Source organism: Psammomys obesus, unplaced genomic scaffold, assembly GCF_907164565.1.
Source record: "Psammomys obesus unplaced genomic scaffold, mPsaObe1.curated_primary_1811, whole genome shotgun sequence".
Taxonomy (NCBI): Eukaryota; Metazoa; Chordata; class Mammalia; order Rodentia; family Muridae; genus Psammomys; species Psammomys obesus.
The window spans coordinates 10,662,012-10,682,134 of record NW_026596125.1 but is presented as its reverse complement, the minus strand read 5'-3'; positions in this window follow the sequence as shown (position 1 = coordinate 10,682,134).

Sequence of the window (20,123 nt, the reverse complement as noted above, 5' to 3'; positions counted from 1 at the left end):
TAAGTAAATAAATAAATAGAGGTTGTGAAAATGGGAGGAAATATGATATGAGTGCTAGAGACAGTTGGAAGGGGAGAGGGGGTTCAATATGGTCAAGGTTCAGGATACATTGAGTATGTGTATTTACTTATTTAAGGAATAAATAAAACCTGTTTTTAAAGTTTGTAAACTACAATGAGTGCTTCTTGATCCCCAAGCATGTGTTCTTCCTTTAGCTTTACTCAGGTAAGTAATCAATAAATTTCTGATTTTGAGATTTATGATATAGTATGTTTCTTTTAATAAGGAGAAAAATGGTGCCCTGTTATAAAGAAGTAATCAATGCATTAATCATCAAAAGGTATTTTCATCTTTTGTAGTCTCACTACATTTTCTTAGCGTAAAAAAGAGTGTGTACATGCAATGTAATGCATGATACAATAGATAAAACTTAGATGAGTGGAGAAAAGGATAGCTTTTGAAACAGTACTTGTGTTAATGCAGAGTGTTCATGGCACAGATGATTTCATTAGGTTGCATAATATTTTTAAAACATCTCTACAAACTGATTGTATATATCCCAATCAGGAACCAGAGGCCAGTTGCATTTTCCCTGGCTGTGGCCTGGCTATAGTGACTTGCCTATAAAAACAAAATGATGATACATCAACAAGAGGGCAGGGAATAAAATGGCCTTCTACTGCTATCAGCTCCCAAATATGGGTCTCATAGGGTATAGACAATTTGAAAACAGATGGCCATGAGAGCTCCAAAGTGAAGAGAGGTAGAAGAGAAAGACATTGTGTAAACTAGTTTCTCTATCAACAGATCACACATTCCTGCTTTACTCTTCTTTTACATTCGTTTTTATTTCTGTATCTTTTTCAATTTTTAATTTTTCTTAATTACATTTTATTCACTTTGTATTCTACCTGTAGATTCCTTCCTCCTCCCTTCCCAATCCTATCCTTCCTCCTTCCTTTCCACCCTTGCCCCTTCTTCAATCCAATGACAGGGGATGACTTCCTCCCCTTTCATCTGATCCTAGTCTATCAGGTCTCATCAGGAGTGGCTGCGTTGTCTTCCTCTGTGGCCTGGTAAGGCTGCTCCCCCCTCAGGGGGAGGTGATCAAAGAGCAGCCCAATCAGTTCATGTCAGAGACAGCCCCTGTCCCTTTTAAGAGGGAACCCACTTGGACACTGAGCTGCCATGGACTACATCTGTGCAGGGGTCTTAGGTTATCTCCATGAATGGTCCTTGGTTAGAGTATCAGTCTCAGAAAAGACCCCTGTGCCCAGGTTTTTTGGTTCTGTTGATCTCCTTATGAAGCTCCTGTCCTCTCCAGGTCTTACTGTCTCCCCTTTCTTTCATAGTATTCCCTGCTCTCTGCCCAAAGTTTGGCTATAAGTCTCAGCATCTGCTTTGATACCCTGCAAGGTAGAGTCTTTCAGAGGCCCTATGTGGTAGGCTCCTGTCCTGTTCCCCGTTTTCTCCCTCTTCTGACATCCTTTTTGCCTTTCTCTTCTTCTCTTATCTTCATCATGTCTTAAACCTAGTGAGTATATAGTAGATACTGAGAATAATTTATATGAAAGAAGGAAGCCATAGAAAATATTTGTTATTAAAAGGAAAATACTTTATTATCTTTTGCTTCAAATTTTACTGTTCATATAAAAGTTAAGCAAAGCCCTGGGGATTACTGTGCTTCTGCTCAAATTGCAATAGTGTCATTTCAGTCTCAAGATGGTAGAAGCATCTTATTTTACTTTTCACCCTCTTCCTAGCCAATTCTATCATTACTGACTATAGCTTCTATGGTCTTAAAAAGCGACAATTGTCAACTTACACGGCTCTCAACATTCCCTTGAACTTTGTCCAGTATACCCTGATAACAGCTCCATCTGGATAGCCAGTAGAAAACTCTAAATCACCATGTGAAGAATGGGACATTGCATTACCCATTCCATTCTTTCTTCCATTCTCCATGATGACAATAAATAGTTTTTAAATATTATTTAAGGAGCGTCAGTTTAATCAGCAGAAAAAATACTGACAAAATTGAATCAAGTGAAAGTTGTGAGGAGAAACTATTTTTAGAATTTATATTCCTTAATATTGTGACCACTTCTTTCTTCCAACAAATTTTTTATTTCTCCAAGTAATATCATGAACCCTAAATTTGTTACTTTTTTAAATATAAATAATTAGAAAACAGAAAGGCACACCAAAGTGTACTCACAATCAAATCATGGATTCAGAAATCACATATGCACGATCCCACTCATAAGGCCACCCACAGTTCAATCAACTACATTATAGATAAACAATGTGCTCAAATTTATAGGTCTATAGGATAGAAAAGATGCTTTTGATCACATATTCATCCACTAACATGATGTAGTTATTAAAAAATATGCTTGGTGCAAATGAACATGATGACCTGGCCAATGTGAACCCTGGCTGCTATGCCCTGGGGTTTCCCAAAGGCCCCACACATACCTGTCTGGAGTCTGTCAGCCCCAGCACAGGAAAACATCTTGTTGATTCGGATGACGTAGAAAGGATGGAGCCTCACTCAAACATGAGAGCCATCCTTGCCACAACTCTTTACCATGTATCTGTTGGCACAAACACAGCCAAAAGCGGGTCAGCTTAAAGTCAAGTTCAAGTTCTCTGAAAGCCAGATGATCACATCTCAGAGAAGTGGGGTGTCACCAAGTTTAATGAAGATGAATCTGAAGACACGATTGCTGAGAAGCAACTCATTCCTGGTGACTGTGGGGTCAAATACATCCCCATTCACGGTCCTCTGGACAAGTGAAGAGCTCTGCATTTCTGAGGGTGTCCATAGTGCTCTCCTGTACCCTATCAAAGCATGTTCATTAACAAACTTCACACCCAGTCTGCTTAAAAAATACGCATCTCCAATAGCATTTGACTACAGGTTTCACATTTAAGCACTATAATTTAGAAGAATAACAATTTGGACTTCTCCTTGAGAAAAAAATAAGTACATCTTTCAGTATTAGAGTGCAAGAAGCCTCAAAACAAAGCATAAGGAGGTTAAGCTTTTATCATTTCACCTGATAATGATTTCCCAATGAACTTAAAAAGTGATTCCGGGCCTCTTTCGGGATCTGCGTGCCTTTCTCATTGTGCTATCTCTTGTGAAGGAGAACTCATAGGTACATTTAATCAATCTCAATTAAAATGATAGCCAAGATAAGCACTGCTTCTTTAGTGAGAATAATTAAACCTGTACCTGGCATTGGTTTGATGGGGTTTGTTGACAGGGTATTTTTGTTGTTGTTTTGTTTTGTTTTCAGTGTGAAGGAAAGGGAGAGAGGGCATCTTTCTCAAGCTGAAGCTCTGTTGTGTGACAAAGCCTGGAAAGTTTTCTTGAGGGTAACTATTTATTTATGTAATTAACTTATTTATAATCTTAATTTTTAATTATAGTTTATTCACTTTGTATTCCAGCTGTAGCCCCCTCTCTTATTTCCTCCCAATCTTACCCTTCCTCACCCTTCCCCGCCCATGCCCCTTTCCAAGTCCACTGATAAGGGAGGTCTTCCTTCCCTTCCACCTGACCCTAGACTATCAGGACTCATCAGGACTGGCTGCATTGTCTTCCTATGTGGCCTGGTAAGGCTGCTCCCGCCTCAGTGGGATGTGATCAAAAAGCTAGCCACTGAGTTCATTTCAGAGACAGTCTCTGTTCCCCTTACGAGGGCACCCACTTGGAAAATGAGATGCCATGCATGGTCCTTGGTTGGAGTATCAGTCTCAGAAAAGACCCTTGGGTTAAAATTTCTTGGTTCTGTTGCTCTCCTTGTTGAGCTTCTGACCCCTTCAGGTCTTTCTATCTCCTCCTTCTTCCATAAGATTCCCTGCCCTCTGCCCAGTTTGGATGAGCCTTGAGGCATCTGCTTTGATGCCTGGGTAGAGTCTTTCAGAGGCCCTCTGTGGTAGGTTTCTGTCCTTTTCCTGTTTTCTCCCTCTTCCAATGTCTGTCCCTTTTGCTTTCTGAGTGAGGATTGATCATCTTACCCTGCTTTGAATACATAAGTAACTCTTATATTAATACATAATAAATACATATAAATACATAAATAACTCTTATTAATATTAACTCTTATTCATGTGAGTTATTTATTTATTTAAAGCAGAAAATGACTCCGGTAAATATAAGAATTATTTATGTATTTAAAGCAGAATTGGTTAACTTACATTTGCAGATATAGAGGCAACAGCTAGTGGCCCAAGTTTAAGGAGCATGACTGAGCAAGCTGAGGTAGATGGGAGAACACCGTCAAACAAGCATCAGTGCATGGCCAGGAATGGCACCACTAAAGACAGCAGTGTCTGGCAACAGCTCCAGACTGCATCTGTCATTCTTTTCACTGTCTCTGTTTAAGTTCAGCTGGCATCAAATTGGAGTAAAATGTTATGATGCATGCTAGGGTTCCCATTGCTCTTCTGTAGCTATAACACAAAAGAAGTTACGCTTCTATTCAAATTTTCAAGAAGCCCATTGTATGGGGATGAGTTATAAAGGCCATGAATGACAATAAAAACATGGGAACTTTTTCATCACTAGAAAAAAATACTTTCACTTGGTCATTTCCATAAAATATATTAGTGAAACTGGAGGCAAATGTTAAAAAAAATGGATCCATTTAATAAGCACCTTTGAAAGGTTTTATTCAGTCAGAAATAGCTATCCTAAGCAGTAGGCTAGTTACTCTAAATAAAAAGCATGCTGGAAATAGAATACACTTCTGAACATGTATCTATGTTTTATTTTCTGTGTATGCATATGTTTCCTACCTGTACCTCAGGTCTCCTTGCATGCAGTGCCTGCAGAGGCTGGGGGTGGGGTCAAACCTCTTGAACTGGATTATAGGTTTTTGTACACCGCCACATATGTTGGTAACCAAATCTCCCTCCTATTGAAGAGCAGGCAGTGCTTCTCCATGAAGCCATCTCTCCAGTCCCAAGACAGTATCTTAAAGTACAGCTTATTAGAATATAATGATAGAGACTCAAGAAAAGGAAAAGAAAGACAGTCTTCTCATAGAAACTGGAAGACCATGTATTGATTCTGTTAACGCCAGAAAACCTGGTGATACATTGATTGTCTTTTAGAGAGAGAGAGAGAGAAAGAGAGAGAGAGATAGTGCAAGGCAGAGAGAAAAAGAAAAGAGGAGAGTGGAGGCTGGGCAGGGAGAAGGAAGGAAGGAAGGAAGGAAGGAAGGAAGGAAGGAAGGAAGGAAGGAAGGAAGGAAGGAAGGGAAAAGAGAAAAGAAAGGAAAGAAATTGAAACTTTAGAGAGACCAATCTTTGAAGGCATCTAGAAATAACACAATTCAGACCAAGGCTGGATACTGACCTTTAAGGGAATGCATTGGCTCTGTGTGTTTTGTAAGTATTATCACTGGGTCACTTTACATCACTGTCTGTATAACTGTTGGAACTCATGTAGGCTTGTTGGTTTGATGTGTTAGAAAACAGACATTGAAGCTGACAAACTGGCTGGAAAAAATAATCTTGAAGCAGAGGAAAGCATAGTATGCTGACCCCAAACTTTTTTAAGCTGAAATATATTTTTCTTTTCTTTTTTTATTATGGTCATTTATCACAATTTATTTCATTTCTATCCTGGCTGTGGTCCCCTCCTTTGTCTCCTCCCAATCCCACCCTCCCTCCATCTTCTTCCCCTATGCCCCTCCCCAAGTCCGCTGATGGGGGAGGTCCTCTTCCCCTTCCATCTGACCCTAGCCTACCAGGTCTCATCAGGATTGGTTGCTTTGTCTTCCTCTATGGCCTGGCAAGGCTTCCCCACCCAGGGCAGGCAGAGAGCCTGCCACTTAGTTCCAGCCAGAAAAAGTCCCTTTTCCCCTTACTAGGGAACCCACTTAAAAACCGAGTCTATGGGCTGCATCTGAACCAGAGTGTTAAGTCCTCTCCATGTCCCAAATTTTGCCATGACATCCTCCTGTATCCAGCCTCTCAGCTTCACGTGCCTGAAAATACCCTAGCAGTTGTGTAACAGAATCAACTTCAGTAGAAATCTCAGCTGTTCTCTAGCACTGAGATATTTAAGAGAGTTTAGAGCTTATATTCTACCAATTCAGCCATGTATGACAATCATCCTAAACCATCCATTGACTGAAATATTTTTAAATGGATGTTATACATATGCAAAATGAAACTCAGGTACCTGGCTTTCAGAAAAACAAGAATACTGAAATACAAATGTTGCCACACAGAATCCTGAATCTTCTTAATGACTAAGCTAAAAATCTAGACAAATATTGCCTTCCATTTCTAGTTAAGAGTTTTATTATACTGAGCTGCCATGGGCTACATCTGAGAAGGGGTTTTAGGTTACATCCATGAATGGTCCTTGGTTGGAGAATCAGGCTCAGAAAAGACTAAGCCCAGCTATTTTGGTTCTGTTGCTTTCCTTGTGGAGCTCCTGTTCTCTCCAGTTCTTACTATCTCCCCATCTTCATATTATTCCCTGCACTCTGCCCAAAGTTTTGTTATGAGTCTCAGCATCTGCTTTGATACACTGCTGTGAAGAGTGTTTCAGACGCCCTCTATGGTAGGCTCCTGTCCTGTTTCCTGTTTTCTCCTTCCAATGTCCACCCCCATTGTCTTTCTGAGTGAGAATTGATCGTCATACCCAGTGTCTTCCTTATTGCTTAGCTTCTTTAGGTGTACAGATTTTAGTATGTTTATCCCATATTATATGTCTAATATCCACTTATAAGTGAGTATATACCCTGTGTCTTTCTGCTTCTGGGATACCTTACTCAGGATATTTTCTAGATCCCACTATTTACCTACCAATTTCATGATTTCCTTGTTTTTAATGGCTGAGTGGTATTCCATTGTGTAAATGCACCAAAATTTCTATATCAATTCCTCCGTTGAGGGACATCTACGTTGTTTTCAGGTTCTGGCTATTACGAATAAAGCTGCTACAAACATGGTTGGACAAATGTCATTGTTGTGAATTTGAGCATATTTTTGATATATGCTTAGGAGTGGCATAGCTGGATCTTGAGGTAGCACTATACTTAATAGTCTGAGAAAGCACCAGATTGATTTCCAGAGTGGTTGTACAAGTTCACATTCCCACCAGCCATGGAGAGAGTTTCCCTTTCTCCACATCCTCTCCTGTATGTGTTGTTACTCGAGTTTTTGATCTTAGCCATTCTGAAGGGTTTAAGGTGAAATTTCAGGGTTGTTTTGATTTGCATCTCCCTGATGACTAAGGATGTTGAGTATTTCTTTAAGTGTTTCTCTGACATTCTATAATCCTCACAGAGAATTCTCTGTTTAGTTCTGTTCCCCATTTTTTTAAGATTTTTTATTTTTTTAACTTTTATTAATTGTACTTTATTCACTTTGTATCCCCCCCATAAGCCCTTCCTTCCTCCCCTCCAGATTCCATCCGCCCTCCTCCTTCCTGTTCCCCATTTTTTAATTGGATTACTTAATTTGTTGCTTTTTAACTTCCTTAGTTCTTTATATATTCTGGATATCAGCCCTCTGTCAGATATAGGGTTGGTGAAGATCTTTTCCCAGTCTGCAGGCTGTCGTTTTGTTCTGATGACAGTGTCCTTTGCTTTACAGAAGCTTTTCAGTTTCATGGGGTCCCATTTCATTGCTCTTAGAGCCTGTGCTGTTGGTGTTCTGTTCAGGAAGTTGTCTCCTGTGCCAATGAGTTCCAGCTCTTCCCCACTTTTTCTTCTAGCAGGTTTAATGTATCTGTTTTTATGTTCAGGTACTTTGGGAGGGCCATGGGAGGAGATGAGGGAGGAAAGGTGGGATTGGGAAGGAATGAGGGAAGGGCTACAGCTGGAACACAAAGTGAATAAACTGTAATTAATATAAAAAAATAAACATTTAATTTAAAAAAAGTTTTATTTTTTCAATTATTCTATGTCTGGTCCCCCTACTGTTTTAGTAGGCATGCTATTTTTTTAATCCTTTCTGTTTAAATTAAGAAGTATGTGTTCTAAGAATCATTATGATGTAGAATATGTCACAGAATGAAATAAAGTAGTTAATGGCTTTTGGTGAGCAGTTTTATTTACTAAAAGCCTACATGGAAAGCTGAAAAATTGGATCTTTGGGAAGTTCTTGCTTCAAAAGCATGAAGACAGGATCTCAGATTTCCAGAACCCATGTAAATGCCAGTTAGGTGTGGCAGCATGAAAGTTAACCGGCACTTGGAAGGTGGAGGTGTAGGATTCACAGAGCAGGTGACTTGTCTAGACTGGTGAATTGGCAGCTTGGACTCACATGAGAAACGAGAAACCCTGACTCAAAATGTATGTTTGAACTGGTTGCATTTTCTTCCTCTGTGGCTTTGCAAGGCTGTACTCCCCTAACCCCAGTGGAAGGTGATCAGTGAGACAGCCACTGAATTCATGTCAGAAAAAGCCCCTGCTCCCCTTACTAGGGACCATAAGATAGAAGGGGAGGATAACATCCCCTATCAGTGGACTAGGGGAGGAGCACAAGGGAAGAAGATAGAGGAAGGGTGGAATAGGGAGGAGACGATGGAGGCAGCCACAGCCAAGATAGAAATTGAACAAATTTCAATAAATGATAATTAAAAAGATTATTTTTAAAAAAATGTATGGTGAGGTGTGATTATTGAAGACACAGAAATCAACCTCTGGCCTTCACATGCACATACATATATATGTTATGTTCCTGCACCCCACATGTGTCTACACACACATAAACACATGCAAACATCATATGCTTGCAAACATATCAATAAAATCCAGCATATACTCTGGCCATTGATGTTACTAAGCCAGCCCTTCTTTTCTGGCAAAAATCAATGGCATGAGTCTTTCTTCCAGGTTATTTGATATATGAGAGAATTTAAAGTAGACTTTGGCAAACACAATAAATCAATTGCACTATACTCAACCCCACAGAGAGAAATTGGAAAAAGACAACTTGTGAATACATACCAACACATCACCGACAAGTATTAATGAATCTTACATAAATGGCTGAATATAATACTTGAATTTTTAATGATTATGCAAAAACCATATCTTCACAAGCATGATGACTTTGGAGCACAGACTAGCGTTCACTTATTTTATTCTAATATACTTTTCAGTCTTTCTTTTCATGATTAAATGTGGCTATGGAAATTACCAGAGGGACATGAAGATATCACGTCATGAGACAAGTGTTGGGGGTTTCCGTTATTCCCATAGATAGCTGTGTGCCTCAGTTGGTGGGTAATCGAGAGCGTCACACCCAAGTCACATGCCTTTCTTGGAACTGGAGTTAGTCTCAAGTTCACTCATGCTCAGTCTGAGATAAGGGAAGCCATTGCTTCTCTCAGGGTAAGGCATTTTCATCAAGGAAGGAGATTTCAAGTTACAAATAACACATAGCACCAAGTAAATGTCAGATGTGAACAATAGTCCATAGGAGTAAGACACAGGAATCACGCTCTAATTATTAGCCCAACACTTAGGATGATACAGGATAATTGTTTTTCGAAATCATGGGTCCTTTGTCCTTAGTACATATGCAGGTTATATACCTTTTGAGATTACAATATAATTGCTGTACTTCCCCCTTCCCTTTCCTCCCTACCAACCCTCCCTTAGTCTCTTTTAATTTCATTGCCTCTTTTTCTTTTATTGTTTATATATGTGTATATTCCCAAGTACATAAACAGAGCCTGGCCATGCATATTTACAACCTGCTCAGTCTGTATGGTATTCCTTATATGTATATGGTTTTGGAGCTGACCGTCTGGTATTAGATAACCAATTTGTGCATTCTTCTCTAGAGAAAAACAAACAAATATAAACGACTTTTCCTGCCCTTATCATTCCTTAGTTGCCTGTACCTCTTGGCCTAGGCTTGAATGGGACTCTAATTAGGTATTAGAGGAGGAAAATAAATACAGAAGAAAGAGGGTGAATATTGTAAAGATCCCTAAAAACAATTAAGGGATCATACTTTTAAATATCTACCAAAATATACATAATATTAATGTGGGTCTGTGTATAAATAAGGGTATATAGTTTAAATAAAAATTTTCCCATCTGGACTGACAATGGTCCCCTAAGACATATAGACTACCTTACTTTAAACCCCAACCCCAGGCATAAGAAAACATCTTTTGTGTGTAGCTCAGTGTTGATCAACACATTCCTCACACATTATGGGCTCTTGCTATTGCCCATGGTTGCCTGGCTCTGCAGAAGTGGAAAACAAGTTTCTATTGCTGAAGACACCATGTGCTTCAGACGCAGGTTCCAGGGGCTCCCTGCTCGCCCCAACCTGAAAGCCTCCTCCCAGGGGACTAGTCTTCATGGTACCAGGAAGCAACATGCAGGTCTTTCATGCCAACTGAGAGTCTTCCTGACAAACCAAATGCCTCCTTCACCTCAGCGCTATATGGTCCCTGTCTGCAGAGCACAGGGACACTGTCTGTGTTAGCAAACACGAATCCAAACTGCCATGGCTCTTTGACACTAACCTGCGTGAAAGAAAAATAAAAGAAAAGATGAAATTTTATTTTTTCTAATGTTACAAGACTATAAAAGAAAGAACACGAGTTTAATCTTCAGAGGCTTTTCAAGCAATCTGGGATTTAGCATGAGAAATATTAAATGCAATCTGGAACTTTGAGAAAAAAATGTGATTTTATGATTTTTTTAGTCTTATTTAAAATGAATGCAGCTGCCAGTTCCCATTTCAGCAACTATATTTTATAAAGCCGTGCTTTGTAGGTTGATCCCCCTGCACACAGGGATTACCAGCGAGGTACTGCTCATCTTTCTGGAACAGAGGAGTGGCCCTGTGAGACACAACTAAAGAGATGAGCAGAGACAGGTAAATCTCCGACTTTGAACGTACTTTTCTCTATTGCAGTTGCTCTGCTCCTCGCATAGGTTTTCACAGTGTTACAGCCTCTTCTTCCACCTCTGTGTGCTTTGAAACTCCTTTAGCCCAGGGTGAAGTTAGTCTTCATATGCCAGAGCAGAGTCTCAGAGGAAGGGAGAGTGGGGGGAAGGAAGAAGTCGCTCCCATTAACCAGGACCCGGTGTAAATGAACATTTCTGAAGATACCTATGTGCTCTGGCTGCTGGATTAAGAGATCACCTTCCATCTAAGCCCAGCAAGGCATATTGAGATTCTGCATTCCAGGCTTGCATTTCAATTCTTTCAGGAGTAGCAATGTGATTCTTTATATTCTTTTTATTTTTTTTTTCAGTGCTGGGATTGAATCCATAGCTTCCCATAGGCTGAGCAAACATGCTAGCCCTGAGATGCATTCCCAGTATTTGTAGTTACTCTCAAGCCATCCTCTCAACTCTCCATTATCCCAAACCCAACATTTATTACTATTCTATATTACTTATTTTCCCTTCCTGTACTACTAAAAAAGCTTTTTCCCTTTCACTTACCCATTAAATACTGAAAATATTTCAAGAAGCATGTCATATCCAATCACCTTTATCCCAAGCTATCAAGGAAGTCCTGTGTAGATTTTTTGGTCCACCACTGAAACCCCCTAGTATTTATTATCAGTATAACACATTTTTTCTTACCCGCTTCTCATTATTATTATAAATATATGTATTGGGTTTGTTGTCATTGTTGTTTTTACTGACAAAGCAACCTGCACTTTTCTCCCATGCCTACTGTTTATACACACTGATTTTACTGACTGGTTTATACACACTGATTTTTACTGACTGATTTTATCCCTCCCTCTATTCTTATGTCAGAGGCTGCCACATTTCTCAAGCAACTTATTTCTCAAACTTGCAGTTTTAAATTATTTCTGTACTATCTAGATTACTTGTGGTAAGAAAGAAGGATAAGGTGGGAAAGGGAAGAAAATAAAGGCAAAACAATGTAGTTTAATTAAAACAATCAGACCTTGTATAAAGAGATAAAAGACAACCACTTAGTCATTCAGGTTCTCTGACTTCTAAGAGTAAGAACTTAATTTATAAATGAGTTCAATTCAACAAAATATGGAAACTTTTGAAATGGAGTGGAGTTAACATTCTTCTTCTAAAGGTTAGAATTGGCTCTAGAAAGTAAATGGTCCTCTCCATGCAGCGTCCTTGGTTGGCATATCGGTCTCTGCAGATTTTTTGGTTCTGTTGGTCTCCTTGTGGAAAGCCTCTCCCTGACAAGTCTATCTATATTTTCCGTCTTCCACAAGATTCCCTGAACTCTACCCAAAGTCTGGCTATGAGTTTCAGCATCTGCTTTGTGATGGGTAGAGTCTTTCAGAGGCCCCCTGTGGAAGGCTCCTATCCTGTTCCCTGAATTCTCCTACTTCTGATGTCTATACTGTTTGCCCTTCTGAATGAGGATTAAGCATCTTCCCTAGGGTCCTCCTTGTTGTTTAGCTTCTTTAGGACTACCGATTTTAGTATGTTTATCCTACATTTTATGGTTAATATCCAGTTATAAGTGAGTACATGCCATGTGTGTCTTTCTGCTTCTCAGTTATACTCAGGATGATCTTTTCAAGTTCCCACTGTGTGCCTGTAAATTTCATGATTACCTTTTTTTAATTGCTTAGTAGTATTGCATTGTGTAAAAGTACCACAATTTCTGCAGCCATTCCTCAGTTGAGGAACATCTGGATTGTTTCCAGATTCTTTCTATTATGAATAAAGCTATTATGAACATAGTTAAGCAAATATTTTTGTTGTATCATTGAGCATCTTTCAGATATATTCCCAGGAGTGGTATAGCAAGACCTCTTGCTCAGATGTAAAACATAGGCAGTTCAGTCGCCATGTGGGTTCCCTATCAAGGAGAGCAGGAGCTGTCTCTCAAATGAGCTCAGTGGCTGCCTCCTGATTACCTCCCCTTGCGGAGCAGCCTTTCCGGGCCACAGAGGAAGCAGATGCAGCCAGTCTTGATGAGACCTGATAGGCTAGGGTTGTATAGTAGGGGAAGAAGACCTCCACTGTCAGTGAACTATTGGAAGGGTAGAGGGGGAAAAGAGGGAAAGAGGGTGGGACTGGGAGGAGATGAGGAAGGGGGTACGGCCAGAATACAAAGTGAATAAATTGTAATAAATAATAAATCAATAAAATGAAGAAAAGAAAAAAAAGTAGATGGTAATCAGGATGCATCATCAAATTTGTCACAGGCAGGCTTATCTGCTGCAGGAGACTATTGGTTTGCTAAAACGCAAGTTCTTAAAGTTGAAAGAACAAGTGGTGTGGCTGGCCTGGGTGTCAAAAGCCTGTAATCCCAGCTCATCTAGGTAAGTAGCGACAAAAGAATTACAAGTTTGAAGTCAGGCTGGTCTACACGGTATGTTCAAAGCCAAGCAGGTAATTTTTTTTTAGAATCTTTTTCAATAAATATAATTCTAAGACAAGAGGAGTGTGGTGATGTCTCCTCAGTAGAAAAGATTTCCTACCATGTGTGAATCCATAGGCTCAATTTTCAATAAAGAAAAATAAATCGGTGACACTGCTGAAGGAAAGATTAAAAAGTAGTATATGAGATATATTGCCTCGCAAATCTTACTTCTCTTCAGAATTAATTAACAGTGTTTCTAAATTTGAAAATTCTGGGATCTGCTTCACAATGATATTTGAAGAAGCTGAGACTTTATATTTGAGATTGATAACTTGGAATATTCTAGCACAGCATCTGGAACCAGAACATTAGTAAATTTTGCTAAATGTCTCTGGTATGTTTTAGAAAGTCTTCAACTAGTCCCCAGGAGCTGATATTTCACTGAATACACATGCTGTGTGAGAAGCTATCTCATTATATTTTATTCCCTCATTCATTCATTCATTCATTCATTCATTCATTCATTCATTCATTCATAGTGCTTCACTCATCCCATGGGGCTGGTTCTCCTTTATGAATTAGAAAAAATAATAGGTTTGTTTAGGTTACTTAGTGATAAGGTAGAAAGACTATTACCCTTTAGGCTTTGTATGTTGTGACAGAGAACAGCCAATTAACTCCCAGAATACAAAGGCCAGCAGTGAAAAAAATGAATGTGTCTCCAAGAAGACAGTAGTACTTGTGAGCTATGGCTTCTACAGTTTTTTTTTTTTAATACAACATGGTATTTAATGACATCATACAATTAGAATATGCATACAAACAACCTTGTAGATGAAAGGGAAAAAAAATCTTAAGTAAAGGGCCCTCTTCCTCTTCAGATGGACTGATGTTTATGTGATTAATGCATTGGCCTCTTGACTGCATTTAATACTTAAAGTCACTTAGACCACATACAATCTTCTCAACATGAACTATTTGAACAAGGGAAAGTGATGACTATTTGAAGCAAATCAATTAACATAATCAATGTAATTGTTTGCAGATGAGGAATAGAGCCTGTGGTACTTGGAATTTCAATTTTTGATGCTCTATCAGCTAGTAAAAGGCAGCACAAGTTTTTATAATATCTAGGCAAGTCAATAAAGCATTTTTGGGTATTTGTTCCTCCAAGACTTCACAGTAGACATAAAAAATGATAGTTTTAAATTTTAAAATATCAGTATTTGCTAAACTAAAATTATGTATGATAAATTTTTGTCTTCGTCACCTCATTAAGAACAAAGCAATACCTTGTACTGTAACTTTTAAGTTTATTTTAAACAAACTATGCCAGCAGAGAGAAGAAGAAACTCTGTGGGAGACTGATTATATTACAAAAATTGTACACTGTTGGGACAAGAGCTAAAGCTAAATAATGCTATGTCTATGTATATATATATATACATATATATATATATATGTATATATATGAAATCTATAGAAAGATCAAAGCAGCTTTATGACTGTGCTTTACTTCTTCAATCAGTGCTAGCAATACTAGAGATGAAGACTTTCTTGATAAAACAATGGGACCCTTCTATTTTATAATTAAACTTACATGGGTATTTTGTGTTCTTCAGAAATGAGAAAAATAAGTCATATGGTTATTGTTTAGAGTTTGTTTGGTAGATATACTTACGGTTACAAGTTGAGCCATGCCCAAGTGCTCTTCATGATGTGAAATATCTGTTAGATATCAAGAGAGAACGCCTCCTAAGCTGAACGCCTCCTAAACTGAACGCCTCCTAAGCTGAACGCCTCCTAAGCTTTGAAGTAAATATAGTCTGATGACTTAAAAAACATGAGAAGAAAGATCACATAAAAGGCTCTTTGTGAGACATGGCAAATTTGCAGTTCTATCTGTGCAAAGTACTTTGGAGACAAGATTATACCTTCTTCCATGTTGGGTGAAGAACACAGGGTAGCTAAGGCCAAATCCAGAACTTAATTGGACATAAATGTCGAAAATTATTGTCCAAGATAGGACTCACATCAAGAACAGGCAAAGTATTTTCCAGAAGCCTGTATCTGTTTTGTTAAATGCAGTTTTACTGAAACACAACTATGTTAATTTTATACATATTGTTGAAAGCTGCTTTTTGTGAGGACAGAGTTTGTGTTGTATTAACAGAGTATGTATGACCTGTGGGCCTGAAAGCATGAAATATTGACTTTCCAGGCCTTTGAAAGATCATTGCTGCTTCTTGTTTCATTTGACTAACATTGTACAAATAGAAAATATAAGAGGAGGAGCCTAGTATATATATAAAAATTGTGAAATTATATTTGACAGTCTGGCTTTGCCAATAACTATTACAACTACAAAAAACAAGATATATGACAGAAATAAGAGAATTTAATTATATGCTTTTGATACTACATGAGAAGAATGTCTATATTTGAAAATTATAGATCTTAATATTTATAGAATGTCCATTTTAAAAATATAATCTCAAAATACTACATTGTATTCCAGAAATAAGGAATGAAGAACACCTAGAAATTATGAAGAAATTGTTATTAGTATTCCACTTTCACTTGTCAGTTGAAATGGTCCATTTGTTTCATTATTTATAATTAGACTGAAATTGTTTTTTAGATATTAATGGCATGACCTATGGTCAAGACATATGCACTTATTATTTCTGACAGTTGTATATATGTTTTGTGAGGCTGTTTATGAGGTTAGACATTTTTACTCAGTTTCTTTATGTTAGTGATCAAGACTTCCTGCGTGATGGCTCCAAAGAAGAGGAAGCAGACACGTCTGAGCATCGTTCTCAGTCTGAGGGAGATTTGTTCACTGCTAATCCTTGAGTACAGTGACTGCTGTAGACACTTTTCACAACAATTTTTTATTTTCTTTTCAATTGGTGAAAGTTTTTAAAAGGAAAATGTTGAAGTTTCAAGTACTTTTGTGCAAGTATTAAAATGATCATCAGCCACCTCACCAGTTTTGGAGTTTCCAATCCTCTGCCACTCAGATAAAACCCTCACTGGTCACCAACTTGGAAGTCTCTGGTTCATAGCAGCTTTATATGTAATAGCCAGAATCTGGAATCTGGAAACAATTTAGATGTCCCTCAGCTGAAGAATGGATACAGAAATTGTGGCACATGATGGAATACTACTCAGCAATTAATAACAAGGAAATCATGAAATGTGTAGGCAAAGGGATAGAACTTGAAAAGATCATCCTGAGTGAAGTAACCCAGAAGCAGAAAGACACTTATGGTATATACTCACTTATAATTGGATTTTAGCCATATAATATAAGCTAAACATACTAAAATCTATAGACCTAAAGAAGCTAAACAACAAGGAGGATGCTAGGGAAGAGGCTGAAACCTCACTCAGAAGTGCCAACAGGATAGACAACGGAAGTAGGAGAAGAAAGGAACAGGACAGGAACTTTTCACAGAGGGCCTCTGAAAAAACTCTACCTATCAGGGTATGGAAGGAGACACTGAGACACAGAACCAAACTTTGAGGAGAGGGCAGGGAATCTTATGGAAGAAGGGGGAGATAGAAAGACCTGGAGGGGACAGGAGTTCCACAAAGAGACCAACAAGGCAAAATATCTGGGCTCAAGAGACCCTGCAGAGATTTATAAATTTATAAATTTATAAATAAACATTCATGAGAACCTAAACCCCCTGCTCAAATGTAACCTATGGACAGCTCAGTTTCCATGTGGGTAACCTAGTAAGGGGAGCAGTAGAAGTCTCTGGCATGAACTCAGTTGCCTGCTCTTAGATCACTGCCCCCTAGTGGGGTGGCCGTAGTAGGCCACAGAGAAAGAGGATCCAGACAGTCCTGATGAGACTTGATAGGCTAGGGTCAGATAGTCAGGAGGTGAAACTCCCCTATCAGTGGACTAGAGGATGGGGGAAGAGGAAAGAAGGGTGGGAATGGGAGGAGGGAGAGGGCTACAAGCTGAGATACAAAATAAATAAATTGAAATTAAGAAGAAGGAGAAGAGGAAGAAGAAGAAGAAAAACAAAAGCTTAGGTTGGATTCTTTTAAAACTTACCTTTATTTTTGAAATGTACTACTCACAAAAGTTTATTCAGAGCATTTTATGTACCTTGCTTTTTCTTCTTTTCAATAGTTTAAACATATTGCTTCTTTGCTTTTTTATAGATGGGATTTGAGGTAGATATATTATAATGGTCCCATTTGTCCTTTTATATTTGACTTTTATTTTACTCTGGCTCTATTCAGGTCATTTCCCTTATGAGTCAAGGGATTGCCATGAGGTACCTAGTGTAAAAAGGGTTTCATATGACTTGCTTTTATTAATTCCTTTTCTGTTTGTTTTTGTTAACTCTTGAATTTAGGGCATTCCAAGGTGCTGATTCCTTTACTAGTTTGTGAAGAACTTGGATCACAGAATCTCAAACATTTCCAGAGAAACATCTTATCCATGATGTCAATAATACATGGATTAAGAATATATGTACATCTAAAGAAACTAATCAAGAGGGGGGACCCTGACTAAAATGCTCAATCCCCATCCCGAAAGGCAAAGAGGATGGACATCAGAAGAAGAAGAAAACAAGAAACAAGCTAAGAACCTGCAACAGAGGGCCTCTGAAAGTCTCTGCCCTGCAGACTATTAAAGCAGACACTGAGACTTATGGCCAACTGTTGGGCAGAGTGCATAGAATCTTATGTAAGAAGTAGGAAATAGAAAGATCTGGAGAGGACAGGAACCCCACAAGGAAAGCAACAGAACCAGAAAACTTGAACACAGGGGTCTTTCCAGAGACTCATACTCCAACCAAGTACTATGCATGGAGATAACCTAGAACCCCTACACAGATGTAGCCCATGGCAATTTCGTGTCCAAGTGGGTTACATAGTAATGGGAAGAGGGACTGCCTCTGACATAATCTGATTGGCCTGATTTTTTGATCACCTCCCCTTGAGGGGGGAGCAGCCTTAACAGGCCACAAAGGATGACAATGAAGCCACTCCTGATGTCATATGATAGACTAAGATCAGAAGGAAGGAGAGGAGGACCTCCCTATCAGTGGACTTGGGGAGTGGCATGCATGCAGAAACGGGAGGGTGGGTGGAACCAGAAGGGGAGGAGGAAGGGACTTATGGGGGGGATACAAGTGAATAAAGTGTAATTAATAAAAGTTAAAAAAAGAAAAAATCTTTTGCAAATGTTGCTTAAAAACAAACAAAAAAGAATACATGATCTAAGTATTTCATATGTGCTCCATCCATATCTTACGTTAACTCACCTACTCACCTGTTTTTAATTTTTCTATTCCTTCTTTAACTGTGATAAGATCATTTAAAGTTTTTTTGGTATTTTATAAATTATAAATAGATAAAAGTACAGATGGTGCAGGCAAATGGTGGGATCTAGAAAAGATCATCCTGAGTGAAATATCCCAGAAGGAGAAAGACAAACACGGTATATACTCACTTATATTGACCTATAAGATATGATAAACATAATGAAATCTATACACCTAAAAAAGATAATCAAGAGAGCAGACATGGGGTAAGATTATCAATCCTCACTTAGAAAGACAAATGGGATGCACATTGAATATTTGACAGGAGTCTACTGAGCGCATTTGAAAGACTCTAACTAGCAGTGTTTTCAAAGCAAAGACTCATGACCAAACCTTTGGCAGAGTACAGGGAATCATAAGAAAGAAGAGGAGTTAGTCTGATGAGGAAAGGATAGGAGCTCCACAAGGACCAAATATATCTGGGCACAGGGTCTTTTCTGAGACTGACATGCAACCAAGGATCATGTATGAATATAACCTAGAACCTCTGCTCAGATGTAGCCTGTGGTAGCTCAGTAGCCAATTGGTTTCCCATAGTGAGGGGAACAAGGACTATTTCTAACAGGAACTCAATGACTGGCTCTTTGGCCTCCCCACCCCCCAAGGGAGGAGCAGTCCTGTTAGGCCACAGAGGAGAGCTTTGCAGCCAGTCCTGAAGATACCTGATAAAACAGGATCAGATGAATGGGGAGGAGGTCCCCCCTATCAGTGGACTTGGCAAGGGGCACGGTGGAGATGAGGGAGGGAGGGAGGGACTGGGAGGGAATGAGGGATCGGGACAAGGCTGGGATACAGAGTTAATAAAATGTAACTGATAAGAAAAAAATAAAATTCAAAAAAAAAAGTACAGATGGTAGAATTAAAGTAGATAGCTATATAGGTAGAAAGTAGATGGCAGGAAGGAAGATAGAAGAAAGAACATTTAACATCTCGATATCATTCTTATTTCATTTAGTGATAAGAACAATGTTTCCTGTAAAATGTTTCTAAACACCTTTACTCAAGGCTGCTATAAACATTACAAAAAGTAATTTGTAGGTATGACTCACCTTATGGATTTGAAATTGGGAAGCTATCCTGGATCACATGAGTGAAAACTAATGTAATCACCACATGCCACAGTGAATTTTATCTGTTCGGAGGCAGGAGTGGTGAGTCAGAGATGAAGTCTGATGGAGGCCAAGGATCAAGAAGTAAGCAGAAATGTCAGCTGTGCAACTGAAATTGCAGAGGGCTGAATTCTGTCAAAAGCTCAAAATTCCAAAGATAAATTATTTTCCATATTGTATCTTGCTGTTTTTAGCACTCAGGTCCTTGCAAACATTTTTAAATTATACAGTTTATAATTACTTAGCATTATAAATGACACTTTAGAATAATGAAATTTAAAATATTTATAAAGACATATTGAGAGGTAACACATATATCATAATTTATCAA